At 41.0% G+C, this 19866-nt stretch overlaps 1 long non-coding RNA gene across 2 annotated transcripts in view; it reads left to right on the top strand.

Annotated features, from left to right (window-relative positions):
- LOC139334322 (uncharacterized) overlaps positions 1 to 19256 on the top strand; it is a 50771-nt gene extending 31515 nt beyond the window's left edge. For both annotated transcript variants that reach the window (XR_011602374.1, XR_011602373.1), the window contains one exon: positions 18011 to 19256. This is a non-coding gene — a long non-coding RNA (uncharacterized lncRNA). The remainder of the gene's footprint in view (positions 1 to 18010) is intronic.
- Positions 19257 to 19866: the final 610 nt, after the last annotated feature.

Below are 19866 nucleotides of genomic sequence, written 5' to 3'. Positions count from 1 at the left end.
GTAAGTAATGTGAAAAAAAGCCTCTGTAGTCAGATTGTTTTTCTGGGTACAGTAGTGAATTGTGAGCTCTTATCTGTACTTAAACCTGATCTGGTTAAAACTGATGCAGCAAAACTGCAATACTGAACAGATGCTCAGGTGACAGCACGCACCAGCTCTGAAACACATAAAAGTTATTCCTCGCTGCCACCTGGAATACAATTTTTAGAAAAAGACGTGCATCTGTATACAAAAAAGTTTGAATAAAACTTTTCCATGATATTGATATGATACATATTGCACTCAGAACTGACTCAGAACCCCAAACGTAGCTTTTCACATTGAGAGACAGCAGCATGAAATTACATGTGCAGTGCAGTCTACAGTATCAGAGTGAAGGCTGAGGCAGTGAGACTCTGAATGGGAATGCTGGGAACAAGTGAAGCCTTGGCACTGACACCAGGTCAGCTCGAAGCCCCCTCACAGCCCAGCCCTCAGCACCAGGTGTTCCCTGAATTCAAATGATACTCTTATTCATAGACTGCCCCAACTGGAGTATTAAAACTCAAAATTTGCAACTGAATGCTGATATAATCCTGGAAATATATGTCTCCATTAAAAAGTAGCCCATTTAAAGGAACAAGGCGGTCTTTGTGTGAGGCTTTATGTATATTTATCAAGGCGCTAAAAGGGAACCAGGGGTGGGGGTTAAGGAGAAGGAGGCGGGGGGTAGCAGGGCAGACTTTCCAACTGTTTACATGTTAATTTCAAACTTAACAGCCCTTGTCCTGGAACTATTTATACACCGAATGCAAATCAATTTTTTCTCCTTTTTGTTATCGTCTTTTTTGCAGACACTTGACTGTTGATGGAAAAATGCAAATGAATGCATGTATGTATGGAAAGTTTTGTGACAGAATGACACAACTGGATTCGAGTGACCAGTTGCATTTTCTTGATATGATGGTCTATTCCACCAAGAGCAACTGAATGCCGTCTCCTCTGCAAAAGGCGTCAGTAACAACCTCTACATAGCAGTGTTTTTGCATACTGGATGTATGTTTCACAAATATTTCTCATGGGAAGAGATACGCTGGAGGTAGAAGTAATCTTATTGGTTTAGTTAAACCCCAGTGGGAGGAGCTAAAGCACCACTTTTCAGTCAGTTATTAGACTGAATTGTGATTAAAAAACAGCTGCAGGTACTTCAAACAACATTTATAAGTGTGGCGACCAAGTTTTCATTTGACAAGTTTCCTTTATGGGACCATTTAGTCAATTCAGAATCTAAAGAGACAAAGCTAACAGTGTATGTGTGCTACGTGGTTGTTCTGCATTCTTCTCTGAAGCCAAATATTCTTTGTGGTTCAATATATAACCAAAGACGTTTGGTAGTTCAATTGTGTTAGCACCTTAATTGGCATCTAGGGTAGTAATCCAGCACTGTATCCCAACGAATCATGCTCATGTTGGATGATTGCACCTCATGAATCACACTCAGTGACAGTCAGTGTTAAAGCATGGCATAGTATGGCCTGTATGACGGAAAGTAAGCTTATGAAGTTGCCTGCAATTAACGGCCACCTTTTTATTAAATGTAGCCACAGTCTTCCCATGAGTTTAACCACACTGCATTTGCCATGGACGGATATTGCATAAACAAGAATTTTAAAATACAATGACAATGGGTTTCAAACAAAAAAAGAGAGAAGACAGAAACCTCACTGAATCCAATCCAATATAAACAACCTGTAGAATCAGCCCATATTGACATTCATTTATTTAGGGTTGGACAACATGTTCATGGACAATGGAGACAGCAGTGACAGCAATGCCAACGTCATTCACTCCTAACTCATCTTATCAAAAATGTAATCAAATGCATTCGAGTGTGGTGCATTGAGCTCTGATCATTTTAAGTTAAACTTGGAGCACCATGTGATGTTTCTGAGGTAAGTTAAAACATGTTTCAACAAGCCCATAAGCATGTAGCACAGGCCTATTAGCCCATCTTTGTAGATAGATAGATAGATAGATAGATAGATAGATAGATAGATAGATAGATAGATAGATAGATAGATAGATAGATAGATAGATTTAATGATGTATCAAACAGTGATGTCATCAAAGCCATTTTGAACTGACAGAGATGGACAGAGAGAGAGAAACAGTGAGAGAGGTGTGGTCATGAGACCACGGAGAAGGATTGTGTCCGATGAAATGTAACAATACCAGCCCCCCCCCACACCCCCACTCCCACACTCCGACCCCCACGTGAGTAAATGAGTAAGTTTCATGGTTGGACTACCACGACTCCTCTGCTGCTTTGTTTAGGCAAGTTTTGAATGTTTGTCTGGTTATGTTTAGGTTTTTGTTGTTGTTGTTTTTAGTGATTGTTTTTTGTTTTTGCAGGATTTGATTGAATCAAAAATGTCATCACTTTAGCACTATCCTTCAAGGGCTTTCTATGCCAGTGTCAATAAGTGATAAAACATCTTTTCAGCTGGATTGCATATTTTTGGCCTTCCTCCTTTTCTTTTTTGAGACGCAGGAAAAGACAAGGTCTCTAGGAGTGAATAGGACACCAATTAATTATACAATCATTGTCAGAGTCACAAACCTTGTGATGTGAGTTAAATGTAAACCAGAGTGCAATACTCTTATGGCAAAGCAATTTGTAAGAAGGGTAAAAACACTCAGTTTTGATTAAGACTAGTCTGAGTGTTTCTTTGCCACTGCCATTTAGATTCAAGCAGTATAAAGAGCCGTAACAACTTGCAATGTGATACACAAAACTGTGCGTGGTAACTAAGGAGCGAGAGAGGAACCGATCAGGAATGACCTGGTTATTGATATGCATTATTAATAAGAAGTTCCTGAATATCATCAGTAAATATGGAAACATGAGGGACAACTGAAGTACTCGGCGTACTGAGCCACTTTACTTGAGGGTGCACGAGAAGTAAGTACTGATTAAGTAATGAGTAACTAATGAGTCATTTCTACTCTGGTGCCACTCAGTGGGTGATTCATACTTAATCTGAGTGTACTCAAGAGGAAAGAGATCAGTGTGTTGATTCACAAATATTTCTGAACTAGTTCGTATCCAGTGATTGATTACTATAATATCTCCCCATTTGTTTTCGAGTAACTCACCATTATCAATAAGTCCTCCAGTGATTCAGGGACTACTTATTAACAATGGCCTTTCCTTTGTAACTACTCGGTTAAAAGTAAGTAGCAATACCACAATGTAGAAATATTGTGTTACTGCATTAGACCTGCACTAGATTTTTCACTTAAGTAAAAATACAAACATCAAAATATAAAACTACAGAAAGCCGAAGTACTCGTTATAACGCATGGCCAATTTCACAAGAAAGATTAATGGAGTATAATTATTGACACATTCGTATATTCATCACTTTAATGCTGAAGCTGATAAAGACAGAGCAAATTTGAACTACTTTACATACTTCATCTGCTGGGCAGCTTATCTACATATTACATTATAATTAATAGTGTAATCAATGCAGTGTAGGGGTGTAGGAAGTACAATGTCTCCCTGTGAGATATGGCGGAGCAAAAGTATAAAGTAGCATACAATGGAAATACTTAAGTACAAGTACCTCAAAATTGTACTTAAGTACAGTACTTGAGTAAATGTACTTTGTTACTTTCCACCAATATCTGATTGTTCAGTGTTACAAAAGAGCCTGTTATTAAAAGCTAACAAGCAATCCATTGATGAAGCGTTACTACTCAAGTAGTGTATTTGGGGAAATCTGATTTTTCAAGTTCGTTAGCACATGAATGCCTGAAATAATAAACATGCGCATATCTGATTAAAATGCACAGTAGATGGTGACTGGTTTTGTTGGTCTCTCCACACAAACCATGCATAAATCAGTCATCACTGCTGCCTCGTTCTTTCTGCCTGATTATGATGCTAATATCATCACTCTAAACAAAGAAACAATTGCAATGACAGAAATGAGAGACATGACGCTCTCGCTTACAAAAGCGGGGAAGCATAGAGGTATTATGTGGGCTACAAGACTGAGGGGCAGAGGGTGATGCCTACAGAGAGGTGGCATCGGTCTGCTAACGTGATCACCTGAATTATGCACAATCCATTGTGTTCAAATATCATAAATTGATGCATGAACATCCACCACCCCCCCAACATGGGCCGAAATTATTATTTATGTGGCTGCAGAGCTGCACAGAGACAATTAGTCATATTCGTATGCTGAAATTAATTGAGAGAGATGCGGGAGATAAAGAGCGAGAACAAAGACAGCTTTTTGTCACTTCTTTCCATCTGACAGGGATAATTAGATATATGAAATTGAAATTCCTCACCGGGGGGTCGTGTTGACAACACTATTTTCCGTTTCGTTCCTCTCCCCTTTTTCTTTTGTGTTTCTGTTTATGCTAATTTGGACCCAGTGTTTTTCCCTGACCGCTAAAAGCAGCATCTCCCCAACGTTATGATTCCATTCACTGCACAGCAAAGAGCAGCCCGGCAGGCTGCTCAGGCCTCCCTCACCTGTGACACAATGATTTAATAAGAAAATTCAGTATTTTTGATTAAAATCTATTTCGTATCTTCTCTACCGAACCCCAAAGTGTTCAATTTTACATAAATAAGACATCATGAAATAAATAAGCACATGGATGAATAAACTATATCAATGAAGCAATAAATTGTGAAATCATTTAAGAAATTATTAAACCTAATATATTTTTCTGGAGTTTCTTTTTTATTCCATTCCATTTCAAAATGGCTATAGTTGAAATCTCTGTTTAAATGTGCCTTTTCTCATTAACACTTTTATTTTCTGTGGCATTTTCATTTTAGAATATACACTTGTAGTAGTACATACTGCATACAGTTTTTCAAAGCATTATGCAATATGAAACTGTAAAGTTGATTTATTTTGCAGTACGCTCGTCCAGACTTAGCTGGTTTCTGAGTTTGAAAAGAAGAAGTAAACAATAGCAAATGCTTAAAAAACAAAAATCATAAATGTGTTTTTTCACCATTTTCCAAAAGATGAACATTCACCTGAAAGATGGATGAATCTGACCATTTGAAGGAACCAGATTCAGCAGAGTTATTTCACTGCGAATGTAACGTGAGTTGGCGCTGTGTGTGTTTCCATTGCTCTGGAAGCGTAACATTATCCTTGTCGTCCTTGCTCCAATCCAGCTCGGTGCCTTTTCATGAAACTTGATAATCGATGGAATTTTTGTCCACGTTAATGCCCACGTTGGTTTGGTCATGTTGTCCTCTTTGGCAATAGCTGCATAATTTCAAATACATCAAAAATGTAATGTAATGAAAGAATAACATTGGTATGAAATGAGAAATATCTTTCAGTTGTGGGCCTGGCTGTCCTCTGCCATTGTTGCTGAAGTCTGCTGTATTGGCTGCAGTGTTCTGTGTGACTGTGCGGTAAGTCGGGTCTGTGAGCGTGACTGGCTGGCTGGTGATAGCTACACCCGCAGGCACTTACAGAGCTTTACAACTCTGAAAATGTTGCACTTTTTCAACTCATCATCAGTTTTCATTACACTGCCAATATTCAGAAACTACACCGTTGATTTAATGTTCAAACATTCACATGGAACACGACATCTGGATATTTTTGGCATACTGCAGATATTGCCTTTGTGTGCACACTGCATGCTACATTTTGGCCTAATCAGTATGTGCAACCAAACAAATACAGTAGCGCACTGCAGGTAGCACAGATGACAACAACGGATCTTTTTCCAGGGGACACAAAAAAAACAAAAACAGATGAATCCAACTGGGACACACTTTGTTGCCATGGTTTGTGCCATGGTCGCAATTAAGTGTGCGCTTATTTTATCACATATTTGATCATCATACGAATTGGCAGGTTAATAAGATGCACAAGGCTACGACTATAGATTAACAACAGATATCTGTAATAATATCTGAATCATACAATGATTAATGCTTTGAGTTCTGTCTGCCACGTTACAAACCAGCTTAGCTAGTTAGAGCTGATGTACGTAACTTTTTTCCTCGCCAACAGAAGCTGGAGAAATAAAATGAAATTAAAAGTTGAGTTTCTTAAATTATTTTCCAATACAGCTGTTTCTTCGGATAGAATATTACATTTTTAATTCAACTAATTATTTATCTAATGTCTTATTTAGTCATTCAATACTGACCACTCTCATCTATGGCAGTTCTGTCATTTGTGACTGCTTTGTGTCATGTGAACCACCCTTGCAGTATTAGAGAGGAACGTCCGATAAAAGGACATTGTGGTTTGAGTGGAATTATGGGTTATGTCACCTTTCACCACAAAACTAGAAGGGGCCTCACATAGTTTTCCTCTCACATGAGAAGCAACCGCTGTCATGTTTCTCACAACTGACACAGACAAAGTGGCACATTACATGATATCGACTTAGTCATATAAATATATTCAACTCCTATCATGTCAAGCCAATCGTGTACCTGAGACTGTGGTGAGAACTAGAAACTATAAAAGCATTATGTTTTTTTCATAAATGCTTTAAAGTGGGTAGGCTGTTATTCTGCACTTCAGCTTTCATTAATGAACATGTCTATTGTGAATGCGTAGATAGTACTTACGTCTTTCATGGCTGACTTCTATTTTAATTTTAACACAAACAAAATCTAAAATGCCATTTTCCTGAAAATCATTTAGTGAGCAAGAACGATTAAACTTTAATATCTCTAATAATTTGCTTTGCTAGTTAAATTAAGTATATTTGGGGTAACAAATTAAAACTACAAAGGCAAGTGCTGTTAGATTGCTGTTTTGAATAATCCTGGTTTCCAAAATGTCCTTTTCTAGTCAAACTAATTGGCTTTGATTTTCAAAATGACAGAAATTAGAGTCATTTTGTTCTCATTGACTGACAGGTTTTTGTCTCCCTGGTAGACCCCAAATTTCCACATCTAAGACAATCTCGAAGATATTGGCCTGAGATCAAGAATTGTCCAAGAGTGGACAAACAAAAACAAGAGAAAAAGGGAAAGCAGTGAAGATGTGAAGGTTGCTAGGATGGAAAGGAAGGAAGGAAGGAAGGAAGGAAGGAAGGAAGGAAGGAAGGAAGGAAGGAAGGAAGGAAGGAGGGAGATATGAATTGAACCGGAAAGAGCCTTGTGTCTAATGCTTGCCACATTTGCTCTTGAATGAAGGTCTAATTACCCATCGGTATTTGGTGCCAGCGTTCCCAGGTCCCAGCAGCCCCTGGGCCCGTGCAGGCACCGAGCGTCCAGAGCCAGCTGCCTCCCAAACACTTGCAGGTATACAGGCCGGGCTAATAGTCCTACCACAAGGGAGCCAGATGAAAGAGCAGGAAACTGCTGCCAGAAGCCCTGAAAGGATTTATGTAAAGACAGGAGAGAGATGCAGCGATGTAGCGCAGGCTAAATCCACCTAGAGTTACCTACCTGTTTCTGTGGTGAATAGTGTACCACATTTAATCACAGAGATAAATCTTTATGACCGGAATGCGGGGTATAAATTATAGATAATAGTACCAAGATGATGGAAGTTAGAGGTCCATGAAGGTAAATATGTGTGAATGGTTTCAGGAAGTGCACATGTAAAGTCTATTTACTGATGTAAATATGTTAAAAAAAAAAAAAAAAAAAATCAGGTCCAATCATGCTTTTAAGTTCTCGTATAATTTTTTGTTTGTTTTAAAGCGCTCCTCCTGTAATTTGATTTGGTGTTACATTTTCAAAAAATGGCGGAATCACAAAAGAAACAAAAAAAGACTCCTCATCCTTCATTTCCCACAATGCAACTCAGATGTCCTTCTTTTGGCACATTCCGCTGACTCAAACCCCACTTCTCCAGTTTGTAAGTCTCTCTCTGTTAGACAATGTTTAATTCTCAAGCCCATATGGAGATGACCTCGATAACATTGTCACTTGTTTTTTAAAACTTCGGAAATCCCCTTCCAGAGGCACAGGAGACATTTCGCAACAGGCTAAGTAGAACTACTCATGATGAGTACACTGAACTTCAGGCGTAAAATCAGCCGAGTGCCCCTTTAAAATAAAAACATGAAATTGTGTGTGTGCGTAAGTGTCGTTGCTTTAGCCTGAATGGCTAAAATATAAACTTAGTCTACGTGTTTGCATGTGTTGGTCTGCATAGTTTTGCGAGGGTTCACTTCGCTGTTATTTGTAAATATAAACACACAAGCCATCTCTCCCGCTGCCAGGACAGCAGTGTAATGTCTAAGTAGAGAGAAAGTGAGTAATCGTCTATCTGTGTGGGATGTGATATCCATGAAAGAGGCCGGCAGGGTGGGACGGGAACATCGCCAGTCGTGACGACTCCAGATCCCTCCTGAGGAACAGGAATTCCCACAAGCTGGATAAACATGCAGTTTGGTGGGGTGGGGTGGGGTGCTTGATAGTCTCGCTCTCATCTTTGAACATGGACACTGTCAAGATTTAGTCATATCTTACTAAAGAAACTCACCATTTCAGGCACCATACATCCTCACAATTGCACATTGCAGGTTTGATTCAGCTATAGTTTTGCTTCCTGCACTTGCTGCTACAAGTTTTGATGCTTCCTCAGTTTGACAGCCTGTTTTGATCTAACAATATTGCATGTATTCACAGTACAAACCGAGGAGTTACAGCTCTTGGATAGCAGGAGAGCTACAGAGAGGATTGGAGGATGGAGCTGTGAATGAGGAGGGAGGATGGGTGGGGCCAGACATTTTACGGCCTCCAGTATTACTTCAGCTTGTTTTCTTAGACGGCATGTGTCACTATTTGATGGCTTACGGAGGACAGGAATAATACCGCAGTGGCCATGGGAAGACAATGTGTAACTGCGGTCATCCAGGAATGCAAACAGTGTTTATCCTAATGGAATCAGACAGAAGCGCTGATGGACGTGGGGCTAACCTGAACAGCAACACATTTGAATTTATTCCCTTGAAGGATCTTTGTATGTTTTTGTTTCTCTCCAGAGTCTAAGTCTTTGTCTCTGACTCTACATTTCTTTCAGTATCAGAATATCCAGTGTGTGTACTTTTGCGACTCTCTCTCAGCGAGCGTACTCTAAACTTCACATATACACGTCGACATTTGTGTTTTCACATGTAATTACCGTGAATCAACTCTTTGTGCATGGTTCAAGTCATAAAAGAAGAGAGAAAGAACATCGTTATGCTAGTGGGGCACCTCACTAAAACGCTCCAGTGACAGAAAATGAAAAGCTGTAATTCCTCCTGTGAAGTGAAGTCTGACTTGTCGGAGTAAAGTACTTCCTATCCTTTTGTTCAGATCTCAAAGGGAATTATAGGGGAGAGAGTTAGATATGGCTGTTAATAAGACCGCCGAGCCCTGACCAGATGAACGTCTAAGTGATTTAGACCATGACAGTTGTATTAAACTAATAAAACCAGATTACTTTGGTCTGGATATTCATATTTGCGACCCACAGAAAACTTGAAAAAACCTTGAGAGTTCCTTGCATTTCACAATCAACAAAAAGAAAGAAAGAAAGAAAGAAAGAAAGAAAGAAAGAAAGAAAGAAAGAAAGAAAGAAAGAAAGGGAAGCAGGTAGTTTGAAAGGTTTCTTGTTTTGTTTTTTGTTTTTTTTCACAAAATAGCACAAATCTACGTCATGCTTGACAACAAGAGTTAGCCTCGTCCCATCAGGATGCACTGCTCTCCACTCCCACACATACGTTTCCTTTTTCCGAAGTCACCGGTTAGCGAACAGTTTTTGCAGAATTGATGCCATCAGCTCTCATATTGATAAGCAAAGAGGAAGCAGAGGGTTGGGGCTGGGTGAGGCAGAGGATGGGTTGAGGAGGGGAGTGCATGGAGATCAATGGGCTAATAAAACAAATCAATGGAATGAAACCACAGAAAAAAGTGAAGTCATTAATTTGCAGAGACAGGATGATCCCACCAACCACATGCATTGATTAGAAATGAGGTCTGTGGAGAACCTTCAGGGGGTATCATATTAGTGGAGGGAAACAATGGCTGAGGTGGGGGGAAGGTGGCTTTCCTCCGACGGCTTGCTGCTGTACTGATGCAGGAGAATAGGTTAACTGGTGGATCAATGGCCTCTTCAGCATAAGTCCAAGAGGACAGCAGCTCTGTGTTTGCTCTCCAATGCACTGTCAACACAATATCTGCAGGTGTGATGTTTTCTCTCTGCTTATGAATGCACTTTCATTGATCCCCCCTCCTTTTTTTCAAACCAAGTGTACTCAAGCATGATTATGATATTGAATACATCATAGAGTACAAAGAGGTCTGCAAATAAGGTCAGAGGTGAGGGCTAATGTTCCATTTCTGTCAATATAATTATTGTTAATCATGATTTGTAATCAATAGCATTGGGCTGAGTTATATACACTGAGGCCTATCACAAAGTTGTGCAAGGATGGCGGTGGAGGTACAATGTGCAGTTTGGAAAACAGCTGCATTAATATGGAAGGTTGAAACACACATAAGCACAGACTCCATGCCAGTCCTCTGTTTGACCCAAGCTGTGCATCTTCCTCTCACTTCTCTGCGGTGAACGGTTTGGAACAGGTTGTACAGTACAATATGCTTACGTGTATTCAGGCTCATCGCAAGCTTTTTAGGATTTTGATCCCAAAGGCTGCAAAGTTCTCCATCGGTCAGGGTTCATCTGATCTGCAGACACAGCATAGCTTTTCTGCTGCCATTTTGGGGTGGGTGGGGGTGGGCAGGGGGTGGACAAGAAAAGCAGGTGATGCGAGATTGACGACTTAAATACTTCATCAATCAATGCTGCAGCCAATGTGTTGTTTGGTGATTGGTGGAGAATTCAGGCAATCCATCTTTCCTACAGCCAACTGGCATTCAAGATTCTCCTCAGGTTCTCCATGTAATGCCTTTATTTCTTTATTTCCAGGGTTAACCTATGCTGCAGATATTTGTGCGCGTGTGTAGGGGGGTCCACTCTAACCCTTCACCTGTTATTAGAATCTGTTAGACAAGTATGCTGCAGGAAAATGTGCTGCACACACAAGCAGACAGAGTCAATATACTGTTGCATGGAAATAAATCATAATAACAGAAATTTGAAGGCATTAGTGTAATTACTATAATTATATGTAAATCAGATTTAACCAGGAAGACCGACAGTTTATGTAAGCCATTTCACTGTGTTTTACTGGGTCTGTTGTCTTATTGGAAATCTTTTGCATTGTTTTACACTAGAGACCACAAAATTAAAAAAAAAACAAAAAAAACAAAGCTACTTTTAATGCAAACGGTTGTTTTATTACAGACAGTACAGTACAGAGTAACCTTACTGAGCCAAATGGAGATAGAGGAACATGACTAAACACTTGTTTTCATGCTGTGTCTTAAAGGCTTCGAGTCCTTCCAGTATAAAATTAGAGCTACATTTTATCATGAAAGGTGGTGAATGTGAAAAAAAAAAAAAATAATAAATCACTCCCAATATATTCATCTTCTTCTGTAGAGACAACCAGGCAGGATCACTGCTGTCCACCACAATGTATAATGACAGTAATGGTCCCAAAATATCACACTTAAAGGATCGGCTGTTATTTTTGATTTTTCTTATTGTCAGCAAAATGTGAGAGAAGACTAAAACCAACAATGTGTTAGTCCATCTGCTAATCCTTGTGGCCCCGAGCCCACCTGCTGAAGAAGGAACTGTTTTTTTATGGGGGTCACATATATAGAACGTATACATTGTTTGTTTTGCTTTGTAGGCAAACTTATTTGCTGACAGCTGGGCGCAGCAGATTTTAGCAAATGTTACTCAAACAGGAGTAAAAATTGAATTTGTTGAATTTGTTTGTTGTGCATCCATACACATTTGCTGATATTTACAGTAGCAGGGTGGTGTGTGTGGGACTGACTGAAAATCAACTACAATGCGTTTGTTCATGGTAATTAAGGAACGTGTCACCCAGTGCAACAGTGTGGGACACTGATATGGTTTTGGACAATAGTGGAGCTCTGTGGCACAGAGGAATGTCAAGCCTTGTCTGCACACACTGTTAATGCGATCAGTTCATGATTAGTTTTGGTCTTATCGTGGCATTTGTTAGCAACTTCAGATGAAGTCCCTCTCATTTTGTTTCAAGTGGGATTAGAGTTGCAGTGCTATAATTCTGACCACATACTGGCTTCATTGATTAGGGACATGCATTTGGTGTTGTTCAGCACTGATGTACATTGATACAGTATGCACAAAATATCACCTATCCTCCTGGCCATCAAAGTCCTATAAATGTCCAAACACAGGGGTCAGTACAAGAATGTGCATTATTTTTCAGTAACCTGGTGCATCATGCAGCACTGCTTCAAACATTACAATTTCTCTCCATCCTCACTGTTTTCCTCATCTCACTGTCTCCACTTTTGTGTGGTTATAGTAATGCTGAAGCCCCTGGGTTTTGCTTAATTAAAATACATCCTTTTTGTGTTCCCCTCAGAGTCCAGTGATAGAATAACTATGCAACGGGGTTAGCTGTATTTAGCTCCTTGAGGAGTTAGCCAATGTTGTGTCAGGCAGCCACTCACAGCTAAATCAACAAAGCCTGCAAAAAGGGAAGGAGAGAGAGGGCGAGGGAGCGACATAGGAGGGGGGAAAAAGGCTGGGGTGAGGGTGGGGATGGGGGGATCCCACATTGTGTAAACCCTTAGCTTTTCACACTGAGCGGCGTTTTCATGCTAAGCTCTGAGCTTGAACTGAAATCCTCTCACTTATCCTCAAATCCAAGATGAAATACTGTCAGATGTACTGTGATCCAGGGAATTTGGTGGAAGACTGACAGACAGGGCATGGAGAGGTATAAGTGACTGATACCGAGAGGCACGAGCGTGTGTGTGCTAGTGCGTGTGTGTGTGTGCTTGTGCATGTGGAGGAGGAGGAGCCGTGAGAGAGTGGAAGATACTGCCAGGGGAGGAGATTGAATACAATGATTTGTCAGAGGCAGAGTCAGTGACTCATGTCGTTTTGATGCCTGGTAACCAAGGACACAGCGGAGAATAAATCACATAAACTATACTGGACGGTCCTTGTGATTTCACACATTACGGCTTGCACAGTTTCAAACTGACATAAATATTAGGAACTTCAAGAATTTCATGTTGGATCTTGTGTATTTTAAAGGCACATCAATATTTTTCTTAAAATCATCAAGATTGCTGCACACGGCAACAATTTGCATACTATCACATGTCATTTTGGGAGCTGTGTATGTTCTGTAGTCAGATGTTTCATGTAGGGTGTTGGGGTGATATTTGGAGGGTGTGTATGTCCCTCATCTCTGAATAGCTCTAAGGCACAGGCAGGAAATGGAGTCCTGGCATTTTGTTTTGCATCAGTGCTCCTCTTTATTAGAGAGGAACAGAATCGGCATAGAATAATAATTGGAAAATTGTAAGCTTGCTTTCATTATAATTAGCGAGATCACAGGATGCAATAATCCAATTATTTTACTTAAAAGCAAGTTTCCTCATCCCTCTGCAATGTGTTGCAGGATGTGTAACCTCATCCCACATGGACATACCAGTGAAACGGCAAACTCTGTCTCTCCCTCTTCATCCCCCTCGAACATGTAAACACCAGCATGCTTGAGTGTGCTTAGACAGCTGAACATACACTGACATATGAACACCATTTAGGGCCACCAGACACGCACATAAACACGCGCGCGCACACCTCAACAACATACAAATAATTGAGTAAGATTTGCTGGTACATTAAGTTTAATGTGTTTGACATTCGGCAGGAGGAAATGGTAGGCATGAAGTGGAGTAGCCGCGCCGCGTCTTTCTTCAATCAGGGCACTGCAGGGCTTCATTTTACAACCCCGACCCAAAACCGAGGCCCGTCAAAGCTAATTAGCGCTGTTGCAAATGGATGCAGGTCATGGCTCTCAGCGGATTGGTCCACAGAGGGGTCACCACAGGTCAAACCTCCAGTATGGAATGATATAAACAATCATCTATAGACCACAAACTAATCAATCCCTTTTAACACTATCCACTTCCTGGTTGGCTGCTCTCAGAGGTCAGAGGTCAACATCCAAAAAGACAACTGAGCCAGTGGGTTTGGGAGTGGGAGGCACGTGCTGCTGATTATCTATTCATTTATGGTTTAGCAATCAATAAATATTAAAGGGATTAGAGGAAAGTCTTTGATATGATCTGGTAAAAATGTTTTTCTCTCTGCCGCCTTTTGTCTTCATATTTAATCTCTTTATATTTAATGACGGCAGAAGACAGCACACCCTTAACACCCTAATTCATGTATCACTTTTTATTGCTTTGCAAAATACATTATTATTATTGCTTATCCACAGTAAAAAGACAACTTCTCATTCCTGAATTCTATACCAAATAATGAATAAGTGGAAAAATGTGATTATCTGCTGTTTAAATCATACGTCAGCATGTGTTTTCCTGCACGCTGAATAAAATCACTTCAACATCAACATGAAGTTCCGCAATTAGCTGAGCAGAGAGAAGGAAAGAAAGACTGAGAGAAAGGAGGAGAGAAGGGGGGAGGGATGGAAACCAAGGCTTGAGGAACTGAATTACCGGAGCCTTTTCTCATTATCATTTAGCCATCTTTTATGGCCCACCAGTAAGAGATGATGTTCCCATGACCCCGCACAATACACAGACATATTATTCAATCCTGCCTCGATGAAATTCCTGCAAATAAAACCTTTGTGCTGGGCAACAGCTAATTATTTGACAGATTGGCCCCCTTCTGGCTCAGGTTACAGTGTGGAGTGGCCATGTTGTAGCCCCCCCCCTCGACCCACACCACCAGCACTCACCCACTCTCCTCCAGCCCCAGCGCAAAGAGGGGCCACTTTGAGAAAATCCCAGAGGGCCTCATTCTTTTCAGGAGATTATATATTTCAGCCCAACTCCCCCACCCACCACCACCACCACCCCTTCCTCCTCTCCCCAACCATCTATCCATCCAAAATCAGGGGAGCGTGGTGTGTGTGTGTGTGTGTGTGTGTGTGTGTGTGTGTGCGTGTGTGTGTGTGTGTGTGTATACAAGGGGGGTCTGTCTGTCAGTGACAGCAGTCATTTCATAGTTTAAAGGGTGTTCTCAAGCAGAAATATTTAATCTTCCCACGAAAGTAAAGTTTGATGTCAGAAGACTGGTACAGAGAGAGAAAGAGAGACGGGGGAAGGAAGAGGAAGATAAAAAAAACAAAAAAAAAAAACATGTCCACTATGTGTTGTGCTACTCTGTATTTACACTACTTTGAAGAACTACTGTACATATGCATGGAGTGTATTTTTTCGTAATACCAAATTATAGAGTGGGGAACATTAACGGATTAAGTTTTGGGTGGGCATGCCTTTGGCTTTGATTCAGTCCACTAATAACAAGAGTTTGTCATTAGTGTTCGGACATGGACCACCAAGATAAATGCCAACACATGTTTAAATTATCTGGAGAGTAATGGCGTTTTCCTTCAGCCCTTTCCCTCCCCAGAATGATCCCTCGCTGGCTCGGCTGTGCAGACATTTTGAGTTATCAGCACAAGTTTAATCTGTTGTTTATTTTGCCCCCATGCAGATGTTATAATTCAAGACGCAGTATATATTAAAAGAAGCTGAAACTAAACAATTAATTCAAATATTGTCAGGAGAAGTTCACCAGGGAACAATGAAATTTAACTAATGCACTTTTAAAGCTTTTAAGTGAGCTGAAATTTAAAATGTAGAAAAAGTAGAGAAATTGCATATAGAAGGATTTACATAGAAGTATCAACAACAATGTGACTAAATGATCTATGATTTTATATTTATTATTCATCATGATTTATGAATATTCTCCGGATATATTTCTATTTAAAATATTAAACATAACAATATTTAATTTGAAGGAGACATAATTAATTATTGCATTTTTAAACTTTTATATCTTTTTAATTTTGGCCCTGACTCTGACCATGAAAGTGCTCAAACTGAAACTGAAATGCACTGATAATTGTTATAATCCTGGCACAGATTGTTTGTAAAACCGCAGCACTTTTGCCTACAACCCAAAAGAACTAAAACAGGGAAGTGTCGCTACTGTCTGAGGCATTCGTGCTACAATGATGAATATTGCTAAATAGGGAATTGATATCAAACAATGAAAGTCAAAATGGAAGTTGGATTTGGATTTACAGTAAAGGAAATGTACTATGTATGCCATGCACGGCATATCATGTCACAACTCGTGAGAAGCAGAAGCGGTTTTGTTTCCCAACAGAGACTCAGCAGTGGATGGCAGTGGCATTAAACTCAAACCCTTTTCTTTAGTTTCAAAGAGAATCTGCCCAAAACATTTTAATTCTTGAGATCAAGCACATATGTGAGCTTTTTGCTGTTGTGCTTCTGTGCGTGGAAACCTTGACATTCCCAACTTTGTCCCACTTTAACATCAAGTGAATGACTGTCCGATGGCCCTCTGCAGGTTTGGAAAATTCTACCAGCCATTAAACACTAGTTTGGACAAACCCGAATTCCACCGAGCAGAGAACTAGTTAAGTTTTCCCCAGTTTCCACCCACTGTCATTCTCCACCTTCTGTGCGTCTGCAGCCGTCAAATGCTTGCCGGGCTCCGGTTGCATGTCTGGGATGCTCGACTACTGTGCTCACCTGGCATGAACCCAAGCGAGCGGAGCCTGGAGTATTCATTGCTCAACCTGGGTGAAGGTCATAGAATCCAGCCCTTCCCTGCTCCGCTCCCCAATGAGCAAACATATGGTCATGGAGCACCTTGAACATGTTTGGATGACCAGAGCTGCTTGGCCTGAGCTGCCACAGCAAAAGAGACTGAAGGAGGTTTAGGCTCACCTTGATAAAGCAGAACAAGGATAAGGAGGGAGTGCGAGGCTGCCAACCGCAGTGATCGTCATTCACCAGTTGCTCGCACACGGGAGAACCCGTGTGAAGTCACCCAGCTGGAACTGGAGTGTGAAAAGCTGCGGACCCTCTAGCTTTCCCCATCTCTCCTCTTGTTTCTCTTGATATAAATGCGTGTAATCATAAGGTACAATATCATCACCCCGTTGCTCGAACAGCCAAGCCTCGTCTAATCGCTTCCACGTTTCCTCAGTGTTAAGCTCATTAGTGGGTGACCTAAAGGCATGTAGGAAAAAAAGACAAGCCGGAGAGACAAAAAAACAAAAAAAAAAATCTTTGGATAATGGATGCTTGCTGTTTTGAGACAGTAAAAATAAACAGGTCTGCGGCTTTGATAATGAATATGCTGTAAACATCAGCCCAGAGTGTGAGTTTATCACAAACGTCCAGCTAATAACCCAGCTTGTGTGTACGTGCATGCATTCTCATATACAGTCTGTGTGCGAGCCCGCTTGCGTTTGAGGCTGTGTGTCATTGCGTGTGTGTATTTGTCTTTGGGCTGGCTCGGGGTGGAAGGTGGAGGCTGGGGGGGGGGGCGTTGAAGATGATGACTCGCTGTTAGACTTTGTGAATGGGATGTGAGAGTGTCCCTGGTGTCTGAGTGTCTGGCCCAGGTGGTGACTGGAAGGCCGACTTCATTAGCCTTAAAGAGGAAACAAAGGAAGATGCATCGTAAAAAAGTGCCATCCCTCATCTGCGAGGCCACCGCCTGACACATTAGGAATCTGTATGCTCAATTAACCACTGGCAGGCTCATTTTTCCTCTCCCTCTCTCTCGCACCCTCTCTTTCGCTTCTCTTGATCAAACAGAGCAATCACACTGGACTGAATCAACACTTAATACACGCATGTTTATGAAGGTAGAGCATATTTTGGTTGCGTTTGATTTGCAGAAAGTGGGCATCTAAACTTTAGCAACTTTTTTTTTATGATCCATAAATATATTTGGAGAAGATTTTGCAATTTGTCACTTCCTGATTAAACAAAGCAAAGCTTGCTGATTACACTGAAACTGCCCTCAAAACATTTCTCAACAAATTCTGCAACTGCCTCCATTCTTCTTTGCAGGAGGAAGAGGAAAATCTGACGCCCAGGAGGACAGGAAATCGCATGCCAGAAACACATTACTCCTGAACTCCAATTTGCTCGTGAGTTCTATAATTAGAACTTCTGTTTCACCAAAATGCGGTAGGTCATTTGCACAGGAATTTTTACATTACAAATTACAAACATGGCAGATTCACACAAGAGTAAAATTACAGACAGTTTCCTTATTTATTACAAATCATATCTGCTGCTCGTTCAGGCTGTTTAAGATTGCTGTACATGCAGTGGGACTCCTGAAGACCCGTAAACAGACTCTGATGCGTGAAACTGAGTTCCTCTTTAATGAGTGCTGATATAATGCATCATTAAGCGTATGTGTCATCTTTTCATGGACCGTGATCTTGACTTCCTGCTGTCTTTGATGCAAACACACAGCACACATGCACACAAGCAGACAGGCAAAAATCAAACACGCACCTACCCCAACATTTCATCTCTTGAACTGCGCGGCAACCTGAGGATCCTCATCTTCCCATGAACCTCCTGTGAAAAATGACTAAGTGCAATAAGGACCTGGCTGAGGTGGGGGCTTTTGGGGGGATGACTATGATACGAATCAGGCTTTGATTAATGAGGTGAGCTTGATGGTCTTTAAAATCATAGAGGTCACGGCTTAGGAGGCCTCCATCCAACACTTCGCTGCACTTCACAGGGCCAACTTCTTTTTATTATTGGACCTGCTTCTCTCTCTCTCTCTCTCTCTCTCTCTCTCTCTCTCTCTCTCTCTCCCCCTCCATGTCTCTCTTTTGAGGTCCATCAGAGAGATGAAAAATGGCGTGCAGCTGGCCGAGTACTTCCTTCCCTTTGTCGGGGTCAACAGTTCACTGTGCTGATAGAGACCCTCACACCTCCATTAATAAGAGCTCCACTGCACTCACACAGGTCGCTTCACTGCAGCGCTGGACGGCCGCCACTCCTACCTTTGTCTGGATATCCTATCATTACATCTTTCCTTCACTGCATAAGTCATTGATTAGTTTGGTGATGACTGGCAGCTGCATGAGCTCTGTGACTATCACCCTGAAATTAGAAAACATCCCTCCAAAGATGTTGAAGTTGCATTTTGTTTCTCATTTTATTAAATTGCTTACTATGCTTTTTGTGTCGCAGTCATGATTAAACCAGCCAGTTAAATTTAAGCTGGCACAATATCCCAAAACTCATGTTGAACATGCTCATGTCTGAATAAAATTAACACGTGGACATTACTCATTATTGCCTGTGGCTTTGTATTTGACTGTTGTGGGTTTTAAAAGAGAATATTTTGAGTCTTTTTAGGCTGTCAGCATAAGTTGCTCCCTTGCTTACTTGGATCAAACCGCCAAAGTTGGTTTGGGTTAAAAAAGCGACACAGTCTTCTGGCTAACTGGACTTTAAGGTCTTTAAAAAAAAACAAACAAACAAACAAATAAAACATTATTCATTAGGAATATTCTGATAAACTACATAGCATCTACTCTATAATATATTTTGGATGTGTAGAGCAGAGCAGATTGACAGCAGAGGCCAGGCTGGTCAGATTTAGAGTGCACTCAAAAAGAGGTGCTAATCATAATGCTGAGCTTGCCTTGTTTAGCTGCTAATTACCTCCATTATGAAGATGCAGAGTGCCTGATCAGAGGAGCCTCGGTGTATACGTGTGTGTTTGCGTCTGTGTGTGTATACAAGTGTGTGTACTGGTGTGTGCCGATTAAGAGGAGGATTAGCCGTCCATCCTGAGGAGGGAGGCAACCAGGGGGTACTAGGAGAGAAGGGGGGGGTGGGTGTAGTGGCAATGGTGATGGGAGGAGGGGTGTCCCCCTCCTGGAGACGAGCCC

The sequence above is a fragment of the Chaetodon trifascialis genome, chromosome 7, assembly GCF_039877785.1.
Source record: "Chaetodon trifascialis isolate fChaTrf1 chromosome 7, fChaTrf1.hap1, whole genome shotgun sequence".
Taxonomy (NCBI): Eukaryota; Metazoa; Chordata; class Actinopteri; order Chaetodontiformes; family Chaetodontidae; genus Chaetodon; species Chaetodon trifascialis.
Note: the sequence above shows the minus strand (reverse complement) of the source record. Positions and strands in the feature narration are given on the sequence as shown.